Genomic DNA, 10,003 nt, shown 5'->3' on the forward strand with positions numbered 1-10,003 from the left:
TTGTTGTGTTCAAACAAAAGCCCCTCAGTTGTTGAGGGGAGAGTTGAGTCATGTCCCCCCGCCCCTGGCACACACCAGCCATGTGCACCATGCATACAACTGTCACGTGAAGCTGCCCCACAAATGTACAGTGGTAAAACAGGCAGGATTCCTCCATGTAAGGAGATTCCCTTTTTTCAGTGTGTGAAAGAAATATTCAATTGCCTAACAGACCTTACACTGAAATATCCATTCACAGGAGAGACTGTACAAATGCTCATACTGTAACAAGAGTTTTGATAATGAATCAAGCCTTCATGAACATGAGAATACACACTGGAGGGAAACCCCATAGTGGCTTCGAAAATCACTAAGACATTCGGTCCACACATACCCCCACACACCCCTGCCTTATTTTTCAACAGTCTGCACAGAGGGCACATTCCCATTTGGATCCCAGAATATAAGTAGGTGATGAGTTGGAACTATGCTCTGGGTAGACTTTTGAATCTTGGGAGGTAACTGCATGAAGCAGGACCTTTTTACATTGGTTTTATACTGTAGTTTTAATTTTTTAAAAGTTTTATATTATGTTTTATTATGCTCTGTCTTATGGTTTTAATTCTTGTGAACTGCCTAGAGAGCGTCAGCTGTTTGGCAGTATAGAAATGTAATAAATAAAAATAAACAAATCCTAATTATCCCAAGATTCCCTCTTGCATGGAGAAGCCCTATTCATCTACATATGTACACATATAAGGCCCCTTCACACTAATGTGAATTAGCTTAAATGCTATAATAACTTTGTTTATCACAATAATGATGGTTTCTATTTTGAACTTTGTTTTATTTATTTTTCTAGCTGACAAGTAGCAAAGAGTTGTCCCAAAAGCGAGAACTCCTTGACCTGGCTGGAGAGAGTACAGCTTCCACCCAGGCTACAAAAGACACTTGCTGCTTCCTTGAGCTCCTGATCTTGGAGTCAAATTAGAAGATACATTAAATGCCTGATCACATTTCCACGTTTTCATTTAAATTTAATTACAGTAATTTAAAAATAGCCACAGAGGCACTGATCTTGATCAGGACTATAGCACAGGGAAAGGGGGCAGTTAACCCTTTCCCCCAATGCCAGTCCCCCACTTCACTGGCCATAAGTGGGTCTCTTCCCAAGACATGCAGCCCTTATCTATGTTTTATGTGCCAGACACTATTCAATACCAAGAGCTTGGTACAGAGAAATGGCCAGAGGTTTCAAGTCCCTGTGTGGGATATTTAGGATGATATATGTTGATGGTCTTCATTCCTATAATAAATAACACAGTTTAAAGGTTGGAAGAAATGTGAACAGGTAAAGAGCTGAACTGATGATACAACCAATATACCTTGACTTAAAAAAAGAAAGAAAAGGACGTGACTTTTATCCCTGCTTGAGAACTTACATGAGTAGCTCACAGCTGTACATTTGTGGATAATGCACTGGCTTGCAACACACAGCAAACCAGTGCATTACAGGGTATGCCCATGCTTTGGATGGTGTATCTTATTTCACGTACTGTAGATACTGATTTATCTCCTATGACAGTAATCGTCTCATGGCAAGCAATGGAATAACTTGCCGATGCCCTTCCTCTCCTCACTTATGAAGATAAATGTCATAACATGATGGCTGATCTTTGTTATGACACTAACCATTATCCATTTAACAAACGTAGCAAAAATACCACTGACAGCTAGCAAAAGCATCTGTGTAAGTGTGGAGCATTCTTGCCACCCATGCCTCTAGTTCAGAACCCTGACTTGTCATATTTAGTTTCTGAACGCTTTCAGTAAAAGATTTGGTCTGCATCAGCAAACAAAAATAATTGCCTGGTGATATACTCTTGCAGTTTTGTGACTTAATGACCAACAGTTCAACGTTGTTGTGCTTTGAAGGCAGAGGAAGTAGTGAGAGGAGCCGTTAGGACACTGTGGGGTGGAGAAAACAGTGGGCCTCTGCTGCTGAGACAGAGGATGAGGCTTCCGAAATCATGGAGCAGCCTCAGCTCAGCACATCTGGCTGGAGATGAAACCCAGATGTCTGCCTCATGAGAGGAGACCAGCAAGACTGCAACCATGCAAAACATGCACCACTTGCAGAATTCTTCCATTTGTAAGGCCCATGCAGCACTTGAGCCTGTTCTACACATGCAGTGAAATGAGGAGGCAGTATTCTGGGGTTGTAGAATGGACTGTACCACTTCAGATGGTTAGTGGGAGAATGACAGTGGTGTCATTCTGCCAGCACAAAGCTTCTACTGCAGCCTTCCCCAACCTTCCCCTTCAGATGTATTGGTCTACAATTCCCAGAATCCTGCATTCAGCTGGCTGGAGTCATTTGGGAATTGTAGTCCAACACATCTGGAGGGCACCAGGTTGGGGAAGGCTCTTCTACTCTTTGTGGAAACCCAGTTTTCTTCTTTGCGCAAGTGTCCAATCCAATACTTTGATGCCAGTTGCGCGAGTTGTGCTGCTTCTCCCACAAACCATTGCACCAGCCCTTGCACAGCTCACTGCAACTTCATTAGGGTAGGTGCTGCTTGGGCAAATTGTGCTTCTTGCTCTGCTAACACAACACTTCTCGCACTTTGTCTGCTACAGTAACATTGGATACAATCCTGTGATCCCTCATTCATATTCATGTAACCATTTGGAGAGTCAAAAGGATCCTGTTTATCTTTGCTTCCAGGATGCTTATCTCCAGATATGGGACAAGCACGAACTTAGTCAGCTAATGAGACATCATTATTTTGCTCTAGATGCTCTGACTTGGATTCCTGCATTGAGCAGGGGGTTGGACTCGATGGCCTTGTAGGCCCCTTCCAACCCTAGTATTCTATGATTCTATGATTCTAGTTACCCTCTTATCAGGATGTTCCCCTTTCCCCTTCCCTGCACAGCTTAAAATCATCAGGGTGTCCTTCCCACCCACAGCTTAAAATGGCTCACTGGAACAATGTTCTAAAAAGAGTCATACCTAAAGCAGCACCTCACAAATTCATAAGGAGGGAATAGGGAAAGATCGGATTATTTTCTGGAATCCATATACCTTTTGACTGAGTTAGGAACCTGAGTGCACATACAGAGTACAAAATTCAATGTATATGTTACTTACATGTCATGTTTAAGATTAAATATCTGGAAAGGAATCACAACCCCCCAAATCAATAATTACACAACAGGAAAGGCCATCTCTCTTCCGCCACAAATTGTAAAGAAATAACACATACACCAATTTGCCAGACAAGTTGCAAAGATAGCCCTAGAAAACAAATCTGAGAAAACCCAAGGCAAAAAATAAAATAACATAAAATACAGATCTTCTAGCTTCCTTGATTATGGATCAAAGAGAAAGGCCATCACAACCTCCTGAAGCAGCAGCGTTTCTACATGTCTAAAAGAGAATCTACTTACAACAAATATGGAAATAATAGAAGGTCTGTGTTAAGCCAGAAACAAAGAAGTCTTTAGTGTAGTTAAACAAAGTCAAATCAAATCCCCATTTTATAACAGCATGGAATTCCTTATACAATAGTTTAAATTCTATTTATAGTAGCACGAGTCAACACTGGAGATAAAAGTCAAAGAGATTAAAGTCAAAGCACTAGCTATACATAAGTTATGGTACTGATTTTTGGTATCGTTTGTAGTCTTCAAATGTGAAGACGCAGCGTGAAATATTCCCTTTCCACTATATGATTTAGTTCAACTAGACTATCTCAGCAAAACAGAGAAGAGATGAAATTGTATTTGAGTTGGAACAACCAGATATATTGATTGGTAAATGTGCAGGAAATGTGCAGATTAATGACACACACAAACACTTTGCCATTAACAATGTTTTTTCAAAAACTGTTTAACAAACATGATTGTGCTTTTAAATGACAGGTTATTTTAATTATGGAGAAGCAGCGAAATGTTCCGTACCATATCATAGGGAATGTTGCTTATGGTCTACTGAAAGAAATACTATTGCTAATGCAGCCTTCTCCAGCCTGGCACCTTCCAGATGTGTTGGACTACAACTCCAATCATCCCCAGCAAGCATGCCAACAGGTCTGCTAACTGGGGGTGATGGCAGTCCTAAACATCTGGATGGGGTTAGGTTGGGGAAGGCTGTGCTACTGCGTACATTCAGATTTGTCATGAGCAAACTGAAGACAGTGCAAGGGCAGATCTTAAGGTGTACTAATACAGTCTGCTGGGCAGAGGTGGAAACTCATATGAACACAGAGGCATTCACTATTCAGATACGGCTGGTGCTAAAGTAGCACTGACCATTGCCATGTTTTAGGGTGCAATCTTATGCATATTTAGGCAGAAAAAAGTCCTACAATGCCCCCAAATTCCCCAGCTAGTATGGCTGGCTAGCTGGGGAATTCTGGGAGTTATCGGATTTGTTTCTGTCTAAACATGCATACGACTGCTTTTCCTTGGGGATAGATCAGCTGTCTTTGGTTCTCCTCCCTCAGCCCCAACCTTTTTCTCCTCTCCCCACCACTCCTCGCCTTCCTAATTTCTGCCAGAATCACACACAGCCAGGTAATGCGGAATTTCTCATAACTGATATTCTTTATTTGATTGATATGCTTTACATGATCTGAATCGGTAACAGTATAACTTCTAAACATTCTGGATTTAATTATTTGTAGTAATTTTATAAACTATTATTAAAAGAGAAACTCTTTTTTTAAAAATGAAGCTTCTAAAGGCTTCCCATGCATCATCAATCCTTTTTGCAAACAGGTTTGCAAATTGAACTGTGCACAAATGGCCTCTCAAAATTCTCCACCCTATTTGTGAACAGAGAAATTGGTGGGACAATTTCACCAAATTTATCCAGGGGGAGGAGAAATGCTCAATAGTTTCTCATAGGGAGGGCTCACCATTGGAAGGGGTTGTAGCACAGCTTCAGGTTGTGTGTGTGTGTGATACCACTACAGGTGGCAGCAGCAGCACCAACTATGTTGGCAGCCTGTTCCCAATTTGGAATCCTCCACAATGCTGATGTGAGGGGGGCAGTGCTTTGTCTAGCTCCAGGAAAGAGTTGGAGCTAGTGCTGAACCAAAATCTGTCCTCCAAGTTCCTGAAAGTTTTCTTTTTCCATGAAAGGAGCTTCCACTGTTCTTCCTCATTCTCAGGGAGTTTTATATTTATTTTTGTGGTGTTTCTGAGCTGACCTAATTCACTGTGAGGTGACCAAGGGTGCTGTATGTGTGTGTTCTTTCTATTACACATTTCTCCATTGCCTTGCAGCCTCTCAGGCTGCCTGCACTTCCTGATGTGAAAAAGCCCTATGGGAGGACTTACATATTCCCTTGGGCTTTAATTGAAGTGCAGGAAGCCAAGGAGGCTACAGCCTGCCAGAGAAATGATTGTACAATGAAAGACGGGGCACTCATACACACTCCTCAGCCACCACCGGAGTAAGGTAAGCTCAAGAAACCCAAATGCAAACCCAGCCCATGAGAATTTATCTGAATTTTTCTTCACCATTGAATTTCTTTTCTAAAGCAATTTCTTTTCTATCACATTGAATGAGAATGGTCAAAACAAATGTGAGAGCAATTTTTAGCATGGCTCTAGTAGCAAACTCCATACCTGGAATCTGTGTCTATATTTTTTAATGCTCTGAGGTACCATGGCAAGACACATCCTCTACACTTTCCATACTGCTCATCTATCAACTGACTCACCCACACACTCCTCCTGCCTGATGGGACCAGAAGGACTCTAATTTTGCCCCACAGTAGGAAGGAGAGGACGATGGGCAATGGGCCGGGTGGCAGAATGGAGCAAGAGGGGCAGAATCTGTTTCCCTCCCACAGAGCATTTAAAGCTATAAACACCGTCTCCAGACAAAGCAAACAACCCTGTTTTCAGCCAGGAATCCAATCAGCTGTAACAGGTGCATTCTAGATACTTTGGACTGTAACTCCCATAATCCCTGACTCTGGGCTATGCTTGTTTGGGGCTTATGGGAGATTTAGTCCAAAACATCTGAAGGGTACCAGGCTGTCTATCCCTAGCTTATCACATACTTAGGTCTCTACACTCATGAAGCCCCAAAGCCATCAACATCCATTCAAGTTTATGTCATCTACCATACTGGACTACAAGTAATCTATCAAGATGGCCACCATCCGCCTTATTAGTGCAGAAGATTAATGCAAAAAATCACTTTCAGCTAGCAGGTGCATACTGCAAGTGAAAATCACCACTCTCTCATACAACCCAGATTGAGCTGCATTTTTCTACAGAGCTCAATGGGAGCTACTCAGAGCATGGAGTTGCATCTCTATAGTGAAATATCTCTGAAGTTATTCATCTAGCATAACTTCCCAAAGAATCTTTGCTGTATGGACCAGGCAGTTCCAGTCCCTGGTGGCATTATTTTCACAGGGATCACATAAGGAATCCATTTTAAATAGAAGCACAAGCTTTCAGCCAGTTTTATTTTTACAAAGACCTGGGATAAAATGCAAGAATTTGTTCTCTCATACAGGATCAGCTGACATGTCTAAATCCAGACTCTTCAAGGTGATCCTGAACCGTGTTTGACAGGGTTTGATAATTTGAAGGTAGGAGCTATGGGGCTGCGCACACACATGAACAGCATGTAAGCAATCATCTGACTGAGATGTGGCGCATACACAGTAGAAGAAGAACCATTACAAGTGCAAATATGGAGAACAGAGATTAAGGGCTTCCTGGCTTTGCCCAGAAATGTACTACAACTGCCTCAAGTCAAGGGACTGCAGTGGCAGCAAGGGAATGGATGCGGAGAATGCGGTGGCACAGGGGCAGCAGCAGTAAAACAGAAGCTGATTGGCCTGGCAGTTAAATCTTACTTCAACACCGGCAAAGGGACAGCATCTTCCACCACATCTGACGGCAGCAGGCTAGTTTAGGGGTGCAGGGCATAGACAGCTATGCATAGCATAGACAGCTAAGTCCTCCACCACCTTCTTGCCACACACTCCCCAATCTGCCTGGCACCTGCTGAGTGCCCACTCAAACAAACGCTGCAAGTCAGCAGCAGTAGCACCATCGTGTGTCGTATCAGATGAGCAACGCATGTGCACACTCTGTGCTTGCTCGACTGCATGATGTGTGCTGGTGGCCTCCCTGCAGGTTCAGTCAGTCAGGGGCCTTTCCCAGCATCAGTGTCTGTGACATGTCAGGAGAAGGCGACTAGGTGAGAACGCCAGCCAGATCAGACCAACAACAAGCAAGCATCACCACTGAGAGGGCTCCAGCGCAAGAGGGTGGGAACAGCTGGAGGGCTGAAGGGAAATGGCGAGGGGAAATGGCGAGGGGGGGCTCCCACCCCCTAACATTCACTGTCTGAGATGGTCACCTCACTCTGCCTAAAGGTAGTACCAGCATCGTGATGTTTTAATCCCCACTAATCTGACAACTTGCCATCCCCTAAAAGAATCTGGGGGGAAAAAAACCTGTTTTAGTCCCTCTGACAACTGAATAGTCTAAGCCAGACACTAGTTCAACCTGTTCATCATTCCCATAAAGATAGAAAAGCTAAGGGAAATTGAACCCAGAGGCAAGGAAGCTGAAGGAAGGGTAGAGAGTAGATAATGAAATGAATAAAAAAGGACCCTGAATACGATATAGAGGTAGCACCACAAATTCAGATTAAAAGCCTAGACATTTAAGATGTTTTGGGAAGTCTGTTTGACTTTTTGCTACTGCACTGTGGATTAGCATTCAAATGCTAGAAGGTGTGATTGTGCCCTGCAAGGAAACTGAAATTGTGATCCTAAATTTCTGCACCACCATAACTACTTACAGTGCTACAATGCTAGTGCAAGGGCATGTTTTACAAGGTTTTGCTGGCACAGCATCTAATACAACCTATTTAAAGCACTTGGCAGAACACAGCTATAAATCCCTTTGGGACATGCATTCTAGGATGTCACCAAAGGGTTCAAGAATACAATTGTAAGGTTGCCTGTCTCATTAAGAATACAGTGCGGGCAGAGCACTAATTAATGAATTAACTTAGGAGGATAGTACAACAGAGAATGATACCAACAAATACTAAAACCTCCAGAATGGCATAAATCAATATTTATGAAAAGATCCTAAAGGTTTCAAGCTTCAGCTCTTCCTCGGGGGACTAACTTTAAAAAGCTTCTCCACATATTCCAAATATCTACATTATACAAAAACAAAAAACAGAGAACTCTGTTTACAGATAGTTGTCCCTTCATATTCTCCTTTTAGAGTTCATAAGCCTAGAGAACAGATCTGTCTTTGCACAAAAAAGTAAATAGCAAATGCTGTATTTAATGTACATATTTACACATAATTACAGATAAACTTTTAGGCGTGGTTCGCATGTAACAACAACCCAGAGTATGGGTTGAATATAGTTTGTCATTGAATCATGGATTGTTGTTGAATCCTGGGTTGATGCTACTTGCAAACCCTGCACTATGGTTTAACTATGGGTTGTTAACCATGAACAACACAGGAAGAGAGCCCATAGTTTTGTTGGGTTGTGAACTCGCATGACAACCCATGGTTCAATGACAACCCATATTCAACCCATAGCCTGGGCTGCCTTTACATTAGAACCAGGTAGTTAAACCATAGTGCAGGGTTCATACATAACAACACAGAATACGAGTTGAGTATCTGTTGAGTATGGGCTGTTGTTGAATCGTGACTTCTTGTTACATGCAAACCCTGCACTATGGTTTAACTATGGATTGTTAACCACAAACAACTCAGAGTTCACAACCCAAAAACAAACCATGGATTCTCTTCCTGGGATGTTCATCGTTAACAACCCATAGTTAAACCATAGTGCAGGGTTCACAAGTAACGGCAACCCATGATTCAACAATAACCCACAATTCAATGACAAACTATACTCAATCCATACTCTGGGTTGTAGTTATGTGCGAACCAGGCCAATGGGATCTTTTCATAAACATTGATTGGTATAATCAATATTTTGGATTCTGCCCCTCCAACACACACACACACACACACACACACCACCTTTCATCATTGTTTACACTCTGACTCCAGCATGATATAAAAACATGCCTTACCCATTACAGCGGAAGATAACAAGTAAACATAATGGTTATATGTTACAATTCCTGGCAGCAAGTAAACTCCCCTCAGTCATACAGGTCACAAGAATACAGGAAGATGCCTTACATCAAATCAGGCCATTGATCCATCTAGCTTGGTATTGTCTACACTGACTGGCACTGGTTCTTCAGAGTTTCAGACAGGACTCTTTCCCAGGTCTAGCTAGAGATGTTGAGGACTGAACCAGGCACCTTCTGCATGCAAAGCATGGGTTGGAAATAGGGGTGGACGAATCTGTCAAGCTCGATCTCATGGAGGTTCTCATTTCTCCACAGCCAAGCTCACTCCAACTCAGGTTTGAATGGGAGTGTGAGCCTCCCTCCCCCGCGCCCCCAATACACACACACAGAAATTTGTATGTATTTCTGTGCACATTTTTCAACAAGTGTTTAAATATGCATTTTTCCATTGAGAAAAGCATTTTTATGCATGTTTTTTAATCGTATGCACTCTTAGTGTGCACGTTGTACCCACTTTCTGTATGCCATTTTTACCCCCCAAACTCATTACAAGCCTTGGAAATGCATGAATTTCATCAATTAGATGCGTTCTGTTCCATCTGTACTCTCGGGAGCTACAAACTGGGTATTCTTGCATTAAAATGTGAACCAAACAAATTTCTCACCCATCCCTAGCTCTACCACAGCTCTTCCTCAAGCAAGCCAAGGTTAGTGCCTCCCAAAGATAAGACTGTCTAGTAGGAACTGGCTTGTGTTCTTCTACAAGTGCTAACATTTCGTCCTCAGTTCTGGTATACATGAAATGTGACTAAGACTTAACTCAAAAGCAGTAAGGCTAAACCTATTTTTATGTGAAATGTACTAGAATATGATATCAATGAGGACTACATGAAAAAGAA

Source organism: Heloderma suspectum, chromosome 4, assembly GCF_057233095.1.
Source record: "Heloderma suspectum isolate Gila_16-S chromosome 4, 16-S_ref, whole genome shotgun sequence".
Classification (NCBI taxonomy): domain Eukaryota; kingdom Metazoa; phylum Chordata; class Lepidosauria; order Squamata; family Helodermatidae; genus Heloderma; species Heloderma suspectum.